The 18,070-nt window shown below is 46.5% G+C and overlaps 1 protein-coding gene across 1 annotated transcript in view; it reads left to right on the plus strand.

The window, feature by feature from the left end:
- Positions 1 to 14,075: 14,075 nt before the first annotated feature.
- LOC106752052 (chaoptin-like) overlaps positions 14,076 to 18,070 on the plus strand; it is a 93,593-nt gene continuing 89,598 nt past the window's right edge. The window contains exon 1 of the mRNA XM_014633446.1: positions 14,076 to 14,168. The gene's annotated coding sequence lies outside the window, so the exon portion shown is untranslated. The remainder of the gene's footprint in view (positions 14,169 to 18,070) is intronic.

Below are 18,070 nucleotides of genomic sequence, written 5' to 3' on the forward strand. Positions count from 1 at the left end.
CGCCGGGGTCACGAGGCTCTCCTGCCCGGCGAGCGAGTCAGTCAACGTCTCCACGTTGGCGACGGCTAACCGGCGAGCGTATTCCTGTACGTAGCCACATACCTGCCGCAACGGCGCCAACGCCCCTCGACGGACCACCGCCGCCCACCCACTCACTCACCCCGTTCATCCCCTTCTCCTCGCGCCGTCTCGTCGTCTTACTTTCGCTCGTTTCACTCTCTTAGCTCGGTCTAAGAGAGAGAGAGAGAAAGAGAGAGAGAGGACGGCGGAGTGGAGCACACCTTGGGCTGGAACCTCTCGCCCCCTCTCGGAGTGCAACGCTTTATGAAGCATTTGCAGACGTGCTCGGCGTACGAGCAACCCGGGACTAACCACTAATTGTGAACGCCAAAAGAGTTATTACGAAGAAACCGGCGAGAGTCAACTCCTCGACTTCGCGGGTATTCAGAGCGGGTAGCCGGCGCGCCATCCTTTACCACCTCCGTCGCGATTCCCTCGTCCGATGGCTTCTCGCAGGGTCGTTGATGTAGCGGGGTCACTACGTATAAACTTTTCATATTTAAGCTTACTTATGTGGATTTGGTATATATACATATATTTATGTATTATTTACCATATTACAGCTCTCTTTTGAAAACAGACAGAGAGAGAGAGAGAGAGAGAGAAACACGTACTTGTGGTTTTTTATTTTCGTTTTTCGCAAAATAAAGCAATAATGTAGACCACTAATTTGGCTTTTCTACATACAAAATAAAAAGTTGTGTGCAGTATACACGTGTAGCATCAGAGAGAGAGAGAGAGAGAGAGAGCACGAAACTTTTATCATAAATCTCTTCGCCAGACAGAAAAAAACAACAAATAATCGCCGGCGCACTGTTTCACTGAATCAACCGTTTTTTTTCACTTCTTTTACAAACAAATGTATATTGTCTATATAACAAAAGGGTAATGCCATGCATGATGGGAGATTTATGGAAATGGTTTTAAGAGAAGCATTAGGGATTTAAATACAGGCTTAAACGCATTGCATTCTCACAAATTCTATTTCGTTGATTTTCCATCTTCGCATTCTTTTCGTCCCGCAAAAACTCAATTCATACCGTACCATACATATATAGTTTTTTTCCTATGCGAAATTAAATTTCGACAATAATACTCTCAACGTCTAATTTACAGAGAAATCGCTCATTCTCTCAAAATCTCCCGTCGGTAAAAACCGAAGAAAAAAAAAAAAACATACGTTCAGCATGCAAAACACGAGTCAGTCTCGCCGGGCCGTCGTTAAAGCTTAATCCGCTGGAAAGCCCGGCGTTACCTATGTAATCGCGCCACCGTGTATCGGCGTGTAATCAGGATCGCGGGGAAAACGTACGTAGTAAAACGCGAGATACGCCGCGAATGCTTCAATTAACTCGTCGAAGTGGCTCGGTAACTACGCGCTCGTAAAAAGCCCTGCGGTCTCTCGCGGCGACGTGTCGCTTTCCGGATTGCTCTTCTTCCTTCCATTTTACAACCTTCCATCATTCACTCGCGCGGACCCCCCTCTGCGTCCGTACCGCAGGCGCATCCTGTTCGCGGCGATCCTGTCGGGGCAACCCTGTAACGGTCGCGTTGATCCTCGCAGCGATAGCTGCGAACGGAACGGAAGCGCGTAATCGTGACAGAAGCAAGCGGAAACGCGTCAACCATCGGCCGCGCGAAATTCGCGTTTACAAAGCGGCCGTTTGTCCCGGGCCACGCATACGAGCACGCATGAGCGGACGAAGGCCGTGGCGGATAGACGAGTGTAACGCAGCTTCGGCGCTATCCGGGCACGACTATCGAACCGATCCGAAAGGACGCGCATCCGCAACTTCGTAATACGCAAACGGAATTGCAAAACGCCGGGGCGAAACGCGACTGATCGGCCGTGTCGACGCGGAGGACGGGAGCCTCGCGTCTTCGTCGAGATCGACTTTGCGTTATTATCGCTGGAATCGCGTTGAAACCGCGCTGAACTCGTTTCGCTGGCCGAATCACGTCGACGCTTCTTGCCGGTTAATTTGCACTTTGACGTAACATACACCGAGAAGAAAACAAGGGGAGAAACTATCGATTTAGAGGGAGCTGTTGTGAAGCGATCGAAATAATAGATGCGCATTTTCCGTGGCGTTCCGAGACCGCGCGATTATCGCTGTACTCTTTGGAAATTCGCCGATTCGACGATTCCCAGCGCGATCCCTCGAAATGCGGCTGGCACGTCCCTCCGTGATGTAAAACATCGCTCCATCGGGACGCCTCTCAGAGCTCGCGACGCAACGGTGCTTGCTTGAGGTCACAGAACGCTTGCGTCGGCGACGCGCGCGGCAGTCGCGATGCGCGCAAATCAATTGATTTTCACGACCGAACATTATGCGATCCGGTTTAATCTCTGGCGGAGTGTGACCGCCGAGCGCATTATTTGCGGTCGTATCGCAATGCTGTCGCGGGCAAGGAGGAAGGGCGAAGCCGACCGCTCGACGACCGGGCGAGCGAAAAGCGAGAGCTTTGCATTATGCATCATCGCTTCCAGGCATTGTGCTTGATCCGCAATAGATAATCGGCGGCGATCTCATCTTCCGATGAGAGGCCCGCCTATGCGAATCATCGAGCGCGCGTGTACACGAACGATAAATCACACGGCGCGTTAGAGGCGCACAAAAGCGCGACGCGGCGCAGCCCACACGCGCGCCTACATTATTTATAGGATAGCAGTGTTAAAAATATTTTGCGTATACGTCGCGGGTTCGTAGCCCCCGTTTTAATTTATCACCCTAAGGCGCGCACACCGCCGCTATCGTTCGCGAGCAACGGGGAGAAATAATAGCAAAAAAACAACAAAATACTCAACGACGGTAAATCGCGCGGGCGCGCGCGCGCGCGTTGCGCGGGAAAATCGTTCGGAATTTTTCGAAACGACGCCGGTACCGCGCGCAAACCGGCGCAATTTCCCCTCGTGGATATTTCTAGGCGTAACCTCTGGAACATAACCGTGACATTTTTCTTTGTAAGCCTCCCCGCGGTATCCTCGCAGCGCGAGTGCCACTTGAGCCGATTCAGCCGCTCTCGCGTGTGCAACTCGGTGGCGCGCGTCTCGATTGCAATTCGCGGGGAACTCGCTTAGGAGTGTGTGTGTGTGTGTGTGTGTGCGCGCTCACACGACGGTGTCGGAAACTTGGCTTCGCGAGTACGACGGCGGAGTCGTAGGCGCTCCGTAAGGAAATTTCGAACAGCGGTTGCAGTCCGCCGCGATAAGCCGCCCTTCGGGCGAGACGAGCCGGTTAAAGCAAAGGAACTTAGCAGACGAAGGAGCCGGCGCGCGCGCGCTATCTACCACACGATCCGACGTAATATTACGCCGGTGCTTTCGGCTGCTTATTATTCGACATTACGCTATACGTATATACTTAAGAGGGAAGAAATGAGGAGCAGAAGCGGGAGGCGAGGTCGGCTGGCTGGGCGGCAGCGTCGCGGCTTCGCCCTCGGCGGAGACCCGAACACTGCGTGTTCAGGGCGCGCCGGGCGGGAAAAAAATTCGCAGCCGCCTCTCCCCGAAAATACGGGCGACGTAAGAAGCATATTGTCGGCAAAAGAGACGCAGGCAGCGTCGGCGAGCGTCGCTGCCCTGTTTTGTTCTCGCGCGATTCCGCAGAGTCCGCGGGAGAGCGGGAGGAAGAATAGCGCGCGGCGAGGGTACATTGTAAGAATTTACATGGAAATTGGAGATCAACGATGGCAGTGCGCGAAGGAGCGAGGATCTTCGGGTAACAGTCCTTGAAATTTCGCTGTCGCTTCTGTTATTAGACCCCGTGAGAGAGAGAGAGGGGCGGTTTTATTGCAAGAGTAAAGAAAAGAGTCCCTCGTTCTCTCGTCGAACGTCCACGGGACTTGCAAGATCCGCAGGCGCACGGTAATCTAGTCAGGCGACGAAAAGTGTCTCACACGATACGCGGGACAAGTGGCAACGTGATAAAGGATATGTGAGACGACGAAGTGTGAAGTCGACGATAGGAAGGGTCTGACATGTTATTAAACTCGAGAGCAAAGTTGTACTATCGCTCTTTCGACGACGCGTACATAGCGAGACTGATAATGCCGTCGAAAAGCTCGTTTAGCTCTCTCTCTCTCTCTTTCTCTTTTTCGGCTCTCTCTTCTCTCGTCGCTTCGACGACGAGGGTGAACCTGATGTTTTAATATCTTACGTCAACCCGTTAACTTTGTTTTTACGCCGAGGTGCGAAATCGGTATACAACGTGTTAAACGCGCGGGAGCGTGACCTACTTGAAATGACATTTTTGCACATCATCCTCACGTGTTACGACGTGATATTTGATAGATGACCGGTACATTAGCAAGGGATTTTTCACGGAGCTCTTGACCCAAGTATCACCAGCCACTACGTGGCTATCGTAATGTTGCGAAACGGCCGGATACAGCCACGGGGTTTCCGATGTTTGCGCACAACGCGCCATTACAGGAGCGATAGTCCACGCGCCGTTTATTATCTCATCCGGTAAGTTCCTTCCATCTCGTCGTTCCCGCGTATCGCGCGATCTCGACGCGGCCGATTCCTCGCCGAATGAAAAAAGCCCCCGCACGAATACGCGCCGAGTCGAGATGTAACGACGCCGTTGCGGAGCACCGTCTCCGCCTTTCCGACTTTATATGTAATTGTCCGTTTCATCGCCGCAGAAGAAGAACGAACTTCGCCGGACGACGTCGCGCGGAATTATAGAAGATTATCATCGGGTCGCGCGGTTCTTCTTGAAACATCCAACGGCGGTCTGTCGTAGAATATATTGTGGTTGCATTCAAAACTTTTCTAAACCCGACGAACAAATTAAACACTGTATTTTATAGTCGCATAATGCGTCCGATGCCCGAAACGTCCAATTTACCGGGTTTTCGAAGTTTCCTCAACTAAAGTCCTTTAGAAGGAAGATCTAATATTAAGAGGATGCCAAAGTCGATAATGAACTTGATAAGCGTCGGTGACGTAGAGATGATCTTCAAAATGTTACATAGATACTGAAATTAATCAATCATTTTATTATTTTTGTATTTCTCGTACGTATAGATTTTACATAGACTTTACTTAAATGTAAATGCGTGCTACGCTGTTTTACCACATCTAACGGAAAATGTAATCAAGATGTGTAAAAATTTGTCTGCAAAACTTTACATATCTTTTTAGACCTTTGAATTTCATTGAGATGTAAAAAGATGTTCTTTGATATTTTCCTGATTGGAGCATTGACGTTCGGTACATGCAAGCTGCAAGATTTCTGTATCAGGTAAATATTTACGTAAACTGACAGCTACAAATGTCACTTTGAAATTTTTAATCAATTTTTCTTCATACTGAGCAACGTTCCAATTCGTTTCGCGCGTACTTTCACTGCGCAAACGCATTTATATATCATTCTGAGCAATCAATAAGACGTAAACTTTGTAGAAAAAATCAATATTCTATCGGTAAAATTTTCAAGTATGACCTCTTAATATGATAGACCTCTTAATATGATAGAAGATAATGTGGGATAAGACGAGAACGTTAAAAGAAAGACTTAATAAAAATTAATTAATCTTAATTGAGATATTTATTAAACCTTGTTATAATCAATATTAATTAAACTTTGATATTATAAAAACAAATTGAGATTATGAAAAATAAAAATGAAAAACCTCTTTTTCAAAAAGCTCTTTGACTTCATTACTTCACAACTCGGGATGAGATGGCGTTAAGGATAAGGTAAAATAGTTAAAGGCAAGATGATTTTCTGTCATCGTTGACATATCACAAATAAATCTTACTACTTTTTTTCCCTTTATGTCAAATCGTGCACAAGATTTGTATGTCCACTGCTGACAGATTTGACGAGCCACTCAATCTTCCACAGACTGTGAATACAGGCCTGTGCAATATATGCGCTAAATAATATCAGCAAAGCGACACAGGGTTATTTAAAAATATAGCAGTAATATTTAGCAATAATAAGGAATTATTAAAGTAACATTCCTTCCTGCCCCAAGTGGTATATATGAAATTATATATATTTTGTAGAATAACGGAATTGTGTATTGATACAAAAGACTAATCTACTATAAAGTACAACGTATATTAGACGTGATTTATTCAACACTTTTAATATCTCTTAGTATCGTATCACAAACACAAGTTATTTTTACACAACATTAAACAATTCATAAAATAACATTAGATTTATTGGCCGACATATAAGTGTATACTAGTTCAACGAGAAAGACTTTTTGTCTCCGGCCGGTATCTAATCTATGATCCGTCCTGCTTAGGTCATGTCTACGTTAACATCTTGTTTCTTACTACACTTGATGTCGACGATGTGATGGATCGAATCATTTTTCTCAGTTTGTTACACGCACGAACCGTCCGGTCGCATTATACACAGAAGCGTAAATATTAACAGGGAGAAAAGAAAGGGAAGACTTTTTTATTCAGATCGGGATTAATTGACGTCGGTGAAATCAGTCCCCGCGATCGATAAGTTGAACATACAAATCGACACGTTCTTTAGTCGTGACGAGCGAGCTTTCGCCATGACGTTCCATTCGAGAACACATAGCGTTACATCAATATTCAAAGGGGCGGTTTGCCTACCACGCGGACGAGACACGATCGCGGTGGAGAGCAGGAGGTAGACGAGGAGGGACGAAGAGAGGGCGNGTACCTTGCGAAAATATTGTGTGAGTTAATATTCGCTTTGTGATATGGACGCGCTGTGATTTTCAATACTGACCGCCACGAACGCGTGGCTGAACAATCGCTGCTCTTTCCTCGCACGTTCGCCGCGTTTACAATGGCGCGCAATTATCAACAACAAGTCCGGCGATACCGCTGGAGGAAAGAGTTTGGGGGGAGGGGAGGAGGGGAACACGATGGTTATGCAGAACGACCGGCGATAGAATCTCTCTCTCTCTCTCTCATCGACTTTTCCGGCTTCGAGGATGGGGACGATCATTCCGAGACAAAAAGTTGCAACACGCGCGCGGGCAGATCAAATCGAACAATACGAATTCAGCTTTCTCGCGCGCCGCTCTTCTTTTCAGCGCCACTGTTCTCCGGAAACTGACGTTATACAGAGGTGAGGAAAATTGAGGGAAAAGAGAGCGAACGAGTGGGCGCTGTCCACCCCCGAACAATGCAGCACGCGCCGATCGTTCGTGTGGAAACGCTCGTGAACGCGGATATAGGAGGACGCCGCGCGAGGAACGAATGTGGAAAACGATCGGTCGGATGGCCGGGCACTATCGCGTCCGTTTCTCCGTCGTGGCCGTCGACGGCCGTTTTTAATGCACTCTCTCTCTCTCTCTCTCTCTACCCTCTCGATCTCGCTGTACCGTCGCCATCATCGCCGCCACCACCGCCGTCGCCGTCGTCGTCGACGCGCCCATCGTTCCCCGTCGTCCCTCGCGAGAATTGTCACGCCGCTCCCGCGGATTTATAGATACGTTTAATACACGTTCCCGTTCATTGTTATTCATTGCCCGACGTAAATAACAACTGCGAACCAGCCGCGATATCCGGTTGAGCGAAGCGCGGAAGGGGAAAATACGCAAGTGTCGGCGCATGTATGGAGATGACCCCGTGTGTGACCTCTTTCTCTCTCTCTCTCTCTCTCTCCGTCTCGCAGTCCGTTCATCCGTCTTTCTCTCTTTTCTTCCCTCACCGGGTCTTTTCCCCTTTCGACCTTACAACCCCCGACCGTCCGTTCGCCCGATATTCCGCGATTCCGCGTCCCCATTCTTCCCGTCCGCCGTACGTTGCGCCGGTGCGCAATCGTATTTCACCCGATGTCCGGTACTTCCGGCCGAATGAGCCCGTGGCCGCTCGCTCCCCTCGACAGGCCGGCGGCGGCGTAAGTTTTTGCCTGTACGTGACACGTACGCGCGACTGCGACGGCACGGAGATGGGAAAAAGTCAGGGTCGCTTAATACCGCGAGATAAGCGTGAAACGCCGAGCGACGCAACCCCGCGACGCCGGCTGTGTTTGCTTTTGTAACTCCCGAACGTTTGCGCTCTCGCAGCGCGGCACCGCTAATTTCCTTGATTGACTCGAGGGATGTAATATTTTTGTACGTTTTGCGGCTTTATGCCCGTCTTCAACCGTGGCAGATCGCAGGCGAGCTATAAAAATACCTTTACAAAGGAGAGAGAAAGAGAGAGAGAGAGAGAGAGAGTATTTTGTGGAAGACCGGCCGCGACTTCCGTTGGCGTGGATGTGGTATGAAAAGAACGAAGCAGGAAGAAACAAACGGCGCAAAAATGTTATTACATTTCTATTCGCTACCGAGGATAGAATGTTTTACGGGGCTTTTGGGGTGAAAAGGAATTATGCCCAAAACAATTAGCACCGGCGATACGGATTCTGCTTTCTGTAGGATAAAGTCTTTTTGGCCGCGTATTAACGGACGTTATTTTGCTTCGTATAAAACCACAAGCATCAACACAGCGCTTATCCTCCAAATACCTTGATGGACTAAACTAAATTGAATGTCCCAATTAGTGACAAAGTGACCTCATCGTGAAAATTAATTATAATACGTTACTATAAAAATATGCACGAGTTAAGTACATAATATTTATTTTGTTCGAAAGTTTAACATTTGAGATGCTAATTATTTTAGATTTTTTTAATTTATGACAAAATTTTTATTATAATTATGATATTCAAGTATTTACTATTAATTTTTAATTTTATTCGGAACTCGTTATAACAAATAATATATAAAGTTTAGAATAAAAACATGTTTTCTAGGATAAATATGGAGCTATATTATTTGATTTATTAACAAGAACAGATACGATTTTAAATTAACAACCGCAAACCGCAATACCGAGTAAGAGCATTCTTTGGAATTATCTTGACAACATTCCAGTAAGCACGAAGCATCTGTTATTATAATTTCTCGCTCAACGATGTGAATGTAATATAATACGTATGTTATATTGCATTTACATGGTTGAGTGAGAAATTATAACATAGATGTAGTATAATTGATGCTCCGTGTTTACTGGGTATAATGTATGCGCATACACTGAAATGTGAGTTTGGTTGGATCTACCTGACAATGGACAACCAAACCGGTTTTGGTTGAAAGAAACAAAATTACTAGTTTACGTGAAACAAATTTGGTCCTTATAACTTGAAATTCTCATTCCTTTAACCAAAACATATTTAATCGTCAATTATCAGATAAGATCCAACCAAATTCATTTTTTAGTGTAGGCTTATTATTATCTACGTGTCTTCTGACTGTGCCGGAAGGAGGGCAACGTGGTTGACCAAGATGCTGGCCAAAGAAACATTAAAATTTTCTTTTATATTTAAACGCCTGTAAAGAGAGAGAGAGAGAGAGAGAGAGAGAGAGAGAATGAGCGAGTGTAAATTTCCTCTTTGGCGCTAAAGATGTTGAGAGTCGAAAGAGAGTACGGAAATTGGCCACCGACCTAATCTCAGCCGAGCTTTTCAGTCAACTCGCGTTTCACGGAAAATTCGTGCCGGGAACTCGCCGGCGTTCTTGTCTTTGATAGTTCACAGCGCGCATTTCCACGTCGGCAGGCTGCGACGGAGAGGCCCTATATATGTTCCGTACGTCAGAAAGTGTCTGCCTTGCAGTGCTTCCTAAAAGCTTCCACCTCATTCGGTCCGATGCGAGTAAACCCTTGTGTGTATCGAGAAGGGTGAGTTGCTAGCCAAAAATCTCGCGCAGAGGGTCCGCCGCCACGTCGGATTTTTCTATCGGCTGCGGCTGGAGCGAAGGGAACACTTCGAGACGCCGAGAACATTTTTGGAATAATAACGCTACGACGTACGTGGAATACAGAGCGTCTTGCGAACGAATGAACGAACGAGCAAGCGAGTGAGCGTGTCTGTATAATAAAGAACGAGACGTGTGCGAGTCAAGCTGAAAAGATATTACGTAAAACAGGAAAGATCAATACTTATGAGGAAAGGTATCCGGGTGTTTCTCACCAATCTCAGTCGGCTTCCGATATGCAGAAATCAGAAATAAGAGGCGCGTAATTTTTGTTTTTACGAGCGCTCTCTCTTTCGCGCATTTATGACATCGCATTGATATCCCATGAGATTTTTACATCGCTTTCATTATCATCGCGAGATTCGAGAGACTAATGTTTTATGTGTAAATTAGGCAGATTTAAGACGCAATTTTTCTCGATAACGTCTTCGATATAGTCTTCAGAATTATATCGACGTCGAGGGAGTGATTGAAGCCTCGGGGCGTTTCTAGCGCTCGTTGTACCGCATCTGAACGTACAAACTTTCTTCAAATTAAAGAATTCCCATTCAAAAAGTATTGTAGATGAAATTTCGGTATCATTCGATATCATTTTCGTCCCGCAGTGTCCTCGGGATCTGCCATTAACGGGAGTCGCGTGAGGTCTGGAACACCCTAACATGCTCGATGTATCAGATAAAATTATGCAAAGGGCAATTCAGAGAAGAATCCATTCTTATCTCATGTATTACGTATTTCCTATTTCAATTTATCGTGTATCTAATTTTTGTCTGTCTGATGAAAGCGTTCCTCGCATTTTTCCTCAATGCATAGTTGGGGGACAAAATGAAGTACAAAAAGGAAAAGCAATATCCCAGAAATACGATTTCGGAAAACCATTTTATTATAAACGGGTAAATTTCGTGTAAAATTTTCTTTATTTTCCGCACACAGAAATTTTGAAATTCCCGAAAATGAAAGCAATTTGGTGGAGACGTATAGAAAAATGTGGCATTTTTTTTTTTAAGCCATAGATAAAAATGCGTACTAATGATAAAATACGTACTATATATACAATAAATACCGTGCCATATAAACCATAAATAAAAATGTATATCATGAATAAAAATACGTACCATAGATAAAAATTATACATGGATAAAATTGCTCTTCTTTTCTTCTCATAGATAAAACACGTTAAAATCAATAAGGTACTTTATCACGTTCTCTTATGAGAGAGAAGGAGAGAATTATGTTTCGCCTTTTATTTGTCGGACATTTAATAGAGCGACTTAATGCAGATTTACCATAGCCGGGGCAATTAAGAAAATCTAGCCTCGATTTTACTTTTACTTTTCTACGCGAATGGTTTGCTACCTTAGCTGGCTGAAGTATTTTTTTTCCTCAGAATGCTTTAACGATACTTTCCCTTCCAATTAACACTTTTAATTCCGTTTATCTTCCTATTACTAGTGTAAGATCAGCAGAGAGTAGAGGCGAAGGCGAATAGTAATAATGAACTAACGAAATTAAAACTCTCGAATCCGAGCGAGTCTACCGAGTGGGAGAGAAACATTATAGAATAATGCGAAAAGTTTCGATTAGGTTGACTGGGATTAGAATCAGATCTAAACCAAGTATCAGCGAGCTGGAATTTCGTGCGCTACTTCTGCCGAAGGCAGATCCCATCGGGATGAAAGTTCATAAAGCTATATTTGACAGGAATATTTGCAAGCACGTTCCGTTGTAAACAAAGTTTCGCCGTAAATGCAGCAACAATTAACGATAACTGCGGTCGTATTAATATCGCGTGAGCGATCACGCTGGAAAGTTAAAATTAATGTCTGTAACTGATAGTTTATAATCACACGGACATTCAATAAAATTGATTTTAATTAAAACGTTCGCTCGTGCAATCAAATCAGATTTAAGCGCGTAATAATGTCAATGATTATGATTTCAACACTAGTGATTAGAAGCGCAGACGCGTAAGAATGCTGCAACCGCGACGGCTTTGAAACAGTAGTAAATCGTGTAGATTTTTCAAAAAACCAAAGAGTCGTGGTATTTTATTTCGAAGAAGCTTACTCCAAGCTCAAAATGAAACGCGTGTTGTTTTACTTCTCCGCCATATTTTACTTATTCGTTACACACTTTAATTAGTGCTTTTTCATTAATAATTCTCTTTCCACGGTATGCTTGTGGTACGTTGTTCCTACGCTTCTTGAGACCGAACTAGCGAGCTTTCTGGAAGCTTTCTAATAATATCGTTTATCCTCGTTGGCCCACTTAGAACTACCCCCATGAGTCGAGCCAGGTTTGGCGTGTGGAAAACTCAATCTGCGATATCAAATTTTACGAGATATTACACATAAGCCGTTTCATGATTGCGCATTGATCGTCCCTATGAACTGTGAAAATAAATCGTAATCCGGAAAAAATATGTGTACATAAGAGATATTCTAGGTTTCGCCCTCGCATTTCTTTTTATTATACGTTTCCCCCTCTCTTCTTTTTACTCAAAGCTGTTAATTATTTCCCGTCCTATATCTGTCTTGTATCTTTCTACCTCTGACACTTTTCCAATATCTCTAACACATTATTTGTTTCAATTAATATGATCACATGAAATTCTAATATTATCCTGGATTGTTCGAGAGATTTTAACGCCGGCGATTTTAACAGCAAATTATGCGATAATTTCGGAATGGAAACTGTTCGAAACTTGGCGCGAGCGCTATCGATTATCGACGCCAAGGATAACATTTACATATGGCGGTAATCGATTCCTAGTTTATCGTAGGTCCTAGAGGGGTTCTATTCGCGAATCTCGAAGTCCTCGGGGCTATCGGACAGCTGTTAGAATCTATATTGTTTATGATAGCCGGATAAGTTAAACGTAGCTTGTACAATGGGTTTACGTGGCGATGCTGCGGGAGATAGTTTACCCACTAAAATAAATTCTGCGCAAGCATTTCTTCGACCGTTGAACATTGAAAAGTGTGCGGAAAAGTCTCCGGCGATTTTTAAAGTTCAACGACGGCACGCTCAATGGAAACTACGCAATTTCTGGGGCGAAATTCTTCGCAACACGCCGATGAAATTTTTCCCTCGCCCACACGGTTTTTCCGCGGCGTGGGCGTAATCAAAGGACTCTCGCGCGCGCTCCGTGTTCGAGAGACATTTTCCGACGGTAATCACGACGTCCCACGGCGCAAACAGTCCTCTCGTGCTTTGCGCGCGGTAGTCTACACGCGCCCGAGCGTGTGTTCCGTTGAAGATGCCGCGCATAAAGTAAGAAGGACTCCGCGTGGAAGAGAACGCCCGAGAGAAGATCGCGAAATGTGTCTAAAGAGCGAGCTGCCGGAGAAAAAAATGGCGCGTATAAGGCGCAAGAAGCGGAGGGTGCAAACTGTCAGATACGAGCGAGAAGAATGAAGCGCGAGAGAAAGCAGGCGAGGTTGCAAGGACGAAGTAGAGGGGGCATGGGGGGGGAGGAAGGCACAGAGAAGGGTTGGATAGCGAAAAAGAGAGGGTGTGGGTAGAGTGAGGAGGGGAAGGGGAAGGGAAGTATCAGGATCGGGGCGGAGAGGGATATCGCTCGCCGACTTTGTCACCCCCGCGGTTATCCGGACGACCGTCCTTGTCCACGAGCTCTCTGTCTCTCTTCCTCTTTCGTTCTCCTCGCTCGCTCGCACGTTCTTCCTCCTCCTCGTCGCCCCGACGCTTTGGGCATTCGCGTTTCTTCGTCGCCATCCGCGTCCCTTTGCCGTCGATCGTTCTTTCTCCGTTTGTCGCTTCTCGTGCCCTCTCTTTTTACCATCCCTCCACCCCCTCCCTCGCACCCTCGTCGCGGTGCTTTCGCTCTTTCTCCGTCTGGCGCGCTTCCTCGCCGACTGCACTCGTCGTCTCTCGCATCGTCGCGCTTCCTCCCGCTCTCTCGAACCCGCGTAACCGCGGGTCGCCGTCTCTCTTCCGCCCGCCGACGCAGAACTACGCTCTCCCCCCTCCCCCCTCCTCCTCCCATGCTCCCACCACTCCCACGTCTCGACACGGTGCGAGCTCGCAGTCCGCCGGCGACTCTTCAATGGGAGCGACGGGTGGTTCACGGCTCCCGAACGCGCAGCGGGTGTCACGTTTCCGTCGACGGAAATAAACGTACGACACGCGTGGCGGTTTATCACGACGTGCGTGCGTGCGTGCGTGCTTGCATGCGTACGTACGTGCATGCGTGCGTGCGGGCGTGGGTGCGTTCGTGCGGATACACTGCGTAACGCAATTCGGCGGCAGCCTGCTGCATTCGTGACCGCCGCACTTGCTCCGAACGATGCAGCGCGCCGTGCGCGCCGTTCCGGCGGGATAAATTCTCTCCTGTGAGTTCCCGAATGAGAATCCTAGCGAAACACGGTATAACGGGGTGACACCGACTTCTCGTTAACGCGAGCCAGCGATTAATAAATAAATCCTCGCGGCCGAACGGCGATGACTGTTTCCACTGGCGCGGCATCGCAGACTCGCGAAGTTGCAGTGAATAAGAGGGACGGAACGGGTTGAGAGAGAGAGAGAGAGAGAGAGAGAAAAAGGAAGCGAGGCAAGTCGCGTGTTGTTTTCCTTCTAACAATCTTCGGTCGCACGTTCAGTTCTCCCATGACCCGGAGTTCACACATCTTCCGCCGTAGTGATCGTTGTTGTTCGCGTTTCGTTAAAAATTGCCGACAAAAGCGCGCGTGTAAACTGTGACCGTTTAATATGTAAACGGAGCATATCCTTGAACGTAGCTGCGAAGTTTATGCGCGCAAGCGGTTGAATTTCTCCGGCCGTGAGTTTCGGCAGAATCGGTCGCTGCACCGATCGGGAAGTAGAAAATTCGCCGTGAGGGAAGACAAGGAGGGCCGCGGATTTCACTCGTGTGAGCGAGTTTACGCGCGCGAAAGAGATAGAGAGAGAGAGAAGCAGCCAGCAAAGTTAATTTTTTCGTGATGCAACTGACTGACGTTGCACACTCGCATTTTTCACGTCGCGCTCGCGGCCCACACATGCCCGAGAAGTGCGTTCACGTTTGAGAGACGCGTTAATGTCCCCTCCCGTAGTCCGAATGTTTGGCGCAGGTAGGAGTAGCGCAAAATTTGCACGGCGGATTTAGCGACGAGCATGCAAATTAGAAGAGCGCGCCGTTGAAACGTTACGCCGCCGCCGGGCGACCTAATAAAATCGCGCGCCTGGCATGAAGAATTCAGAGTTTCCATGAATGAACGGCCGACGTTTTACGATCCGTACAGCTCTCGTGCGTGAAGCTCGCCCGGTTACAACCTATAATTTCGTCTCGATTGCGAGTTAACTTTTACGCTCTTGACTCTCACCGGTATTACGTGTTTCGATGCAATCGCGAATATGCCGCCGCATTGTGCGCCCGTATGCATCTTCGTACGCGTACGTAATATATATTTATATATTTTTATTTATAATCTTGTATGCGTGTGAGTGTGCGTGTGTGTGCGCGTTAATCGCTCCGGTAACGTGAAAAATTGAAGCGCGCCGCGGTTAGCTCGGCGATGAAGAAATAATCCCCCGTATCGGTGGCTCCAATTACGACGACTCGCGTGTGAAACGACGACGATAAACTTACGGACAGATCCTATGTCTGGCAGGGAGGTGGTCCGGAATTAGAACGGCGTAAAACTTTAATCATTTCCGACGTGCATAAAAGCTGGGGGCGCGCGCGCGCTCGCGAGAGGCTCGCTGTGTTTAAATAGTATTCAAATATTCCGCTCCGCTCGATTCTCATCATAACGGCGATTTTATCGCTGCGATGCTTATAGCAGCGTATAAATATGTATACGCATTGTTTGCATAGTACATCGCAACGCACGAGCGGCGATCTTCGTATATCGTTATAAAAAATGCAGAGGGAAAAAGGGGACTTATATGACGGGACGCAAAATCCTACCGACGCCCGAGCTACATTTTAAACAAAAAAACATATCGAAATGCATATCTGGTGCAACTAGAGATATCGCTTTCGCGGCGTTAAATTTCGGCGTTCGCTGGTATTTCGCTTTTTTCTTCCCTCTTTTTTTTTTTTTTTTTTTTAATATACGCGGAGTAAAAGCTTCTTTTAATAGGCGTGGGCGTATCTCCCCCTCGTGAGCAAAATACTCGCGATCGTCTCGTTGCTTCGAGCAAAACGGTCCATTTTTCGACGTCCTTCGACGCACTCGAATTCGCGTGTTCGATCTTACTCTTCCGTACCACCGTTCTATAATCGAAACGCCATTCGTGCTCGGTCCTTGATTATAAATCGAAGCGACGACAACGGTTGCCCTGCGAATCCATTTTGTGTGCGTGAGTTGGGTGATTAAAAAAAAGAGATATATACAAGAAACATCCTCATTTCTCGAACATTTCATTACATTTTATGACATCGGATCTTTTTCCGTTAAAACAGGCGATCGCATATCCTGGAAACGAACGCACGAAAGATAGATTCGATGCTGCTTCTGATCTCGCTGCTTCAATTGTCAGCGCACGCAGCATCAATATTTTCATACGCTTCACCCTCATTACCGTGAAGTCCCTGTCGTTATTAAATTCACGTATACCATAAACATTTATGCACACTGTTTACTTTGTAAACGTACCGACGTTTACCTTTCTCGGGGAAAGCATCACATCGCCGCAACGGCGCGGTTGAACTTGAACCTACGTTATATTGGCGATTAAGGACACTGCTATTATAGTAACCTTAATCCTCTTAAACGCGGCATCGATGGGACTAAGTTTACGCAAATCGCACCGTATCTCTATTTATCGAAACATCCGGCAGGCGTTTCGGTAATCACGGCGCGCGGAATTACTCATTTCAGCGAGGAAAACTCGGTTTGCCTCGCAAATTATAAAATTTTAATCGACAAATCGCAAGGTAGCCCGTCGAATCGTATAATATTATACGCGCTCGTCGACGCGCAAATTAAAATCCCCAGTCATAATTACGCCGAGGCATTCTTTTTTTCATGAATGCAAACAAATATCCGATGAATGCATTCCGTTGCGCGGTAATCAGGTCAACGCAACGTGTAGTATCGCTTCGACTACGATGGGGGAGAAAAAAAATATTGAATACTGATACTTCTCGATGGTGCAAAAATGCGCTTCGAATTTTGGAGCGCGTGCTCGCGACAAAGTTTAACGGTTCTCGTTTCCAGCGGCGATTTAATAAAAGCGAAAAACAAAAATACAAGAAAAGAGATACTACGCACTCTACGATCTCATATAATTACACGGGAGAAAAATTGAATCAATAATAGATATTCTCATATATAAGCAAGAATATTATAATTTTCTTAAGAGACTTTTGGTCTTGATTTGATTGAACTTAGATCGATGCAAGACTAAAAATCTTCTAAGAATGTTATAATATTCTTGCTTGCATACGAAAACATATCTGTTTTTGATCTAAGATTATTATTTCTCTGCATGAATATTTTAATCGCAATCTCTCTCTCTCTCTCTCCCTTTTGTTCTAAATTCTTCATCTTCTTTTTAACGCGAAACGCGACTCATTCCGAGGATAAAATGTTCCGCGTATTTTAACGAGACTCTCGCAGGAATCCGCTTGAATAATTCGACGAGCGTGCGTGGATGGATCGCGGCTGATTAATCCAGTTGACCGATACACGTAGGCGCATCTTTAATACATCACTCGCTGCACAAATGGATCCCGAAAATCCGACCGGTGCGTAGTAGAGTAGCGCGTCGAGTGCACCGGCACACTGCATAATTCTACGTTATTTTTAACGCGGCCTGCGCGATATCATTCGAATATGGACCTCGCATTTCCACGTGTGCGCCGAAGTTACGTTAGCTTCGAGGCCGATGCCGCGCGTAACGAACTTCGCGAATTCCCGCTCGATGCCGAATCCGTGCCCGCGTTTGTGCCTCGGAGCGGCGTCCGGCAAATTAAAATCTTAGCCGGGAGGGGAGGGGGGCGCTATCAACAAACCATTATCCCGTCGTTTACTGCCAAAGTGGTTCGCCCGCGCCGGTAACTGCGGAACGACCGACGATGACGACGACGGCGGCGCATCTCGAAGCGAAAAATTATTAGTAACGGCCGTTAAGCCACGCGCGATGTTCATAAATCGACGCGGTTTATCGTGAAGGCCCCGCTCTGTAAGTGCACACTTTGTTCACCCGCCGGTATCTAGCTCGTAACGGTGCCTTAATGAAGTCGTAAAAGAGCGGCGTAGTATGCAGACGCCCTTCCCCCCCCCCCCCC

Source organism: Dinoponera quadriceps, unplaced genomic scaffold, assembly GCF_001313825.1.
Source record: "Dinoponera quadriceps isolate SergipeBrazil2010 unplaced genomic scaffold, ASM131382v1 scaffold424, whole genome shotgun sequence".
NCBI classification, from domain to species: Eukaryota; Metazoa; Arthropoda; class Insecta; order Hymenoptera; family Formicidae; genus Dinoponera; species Dinoponera quadriceps.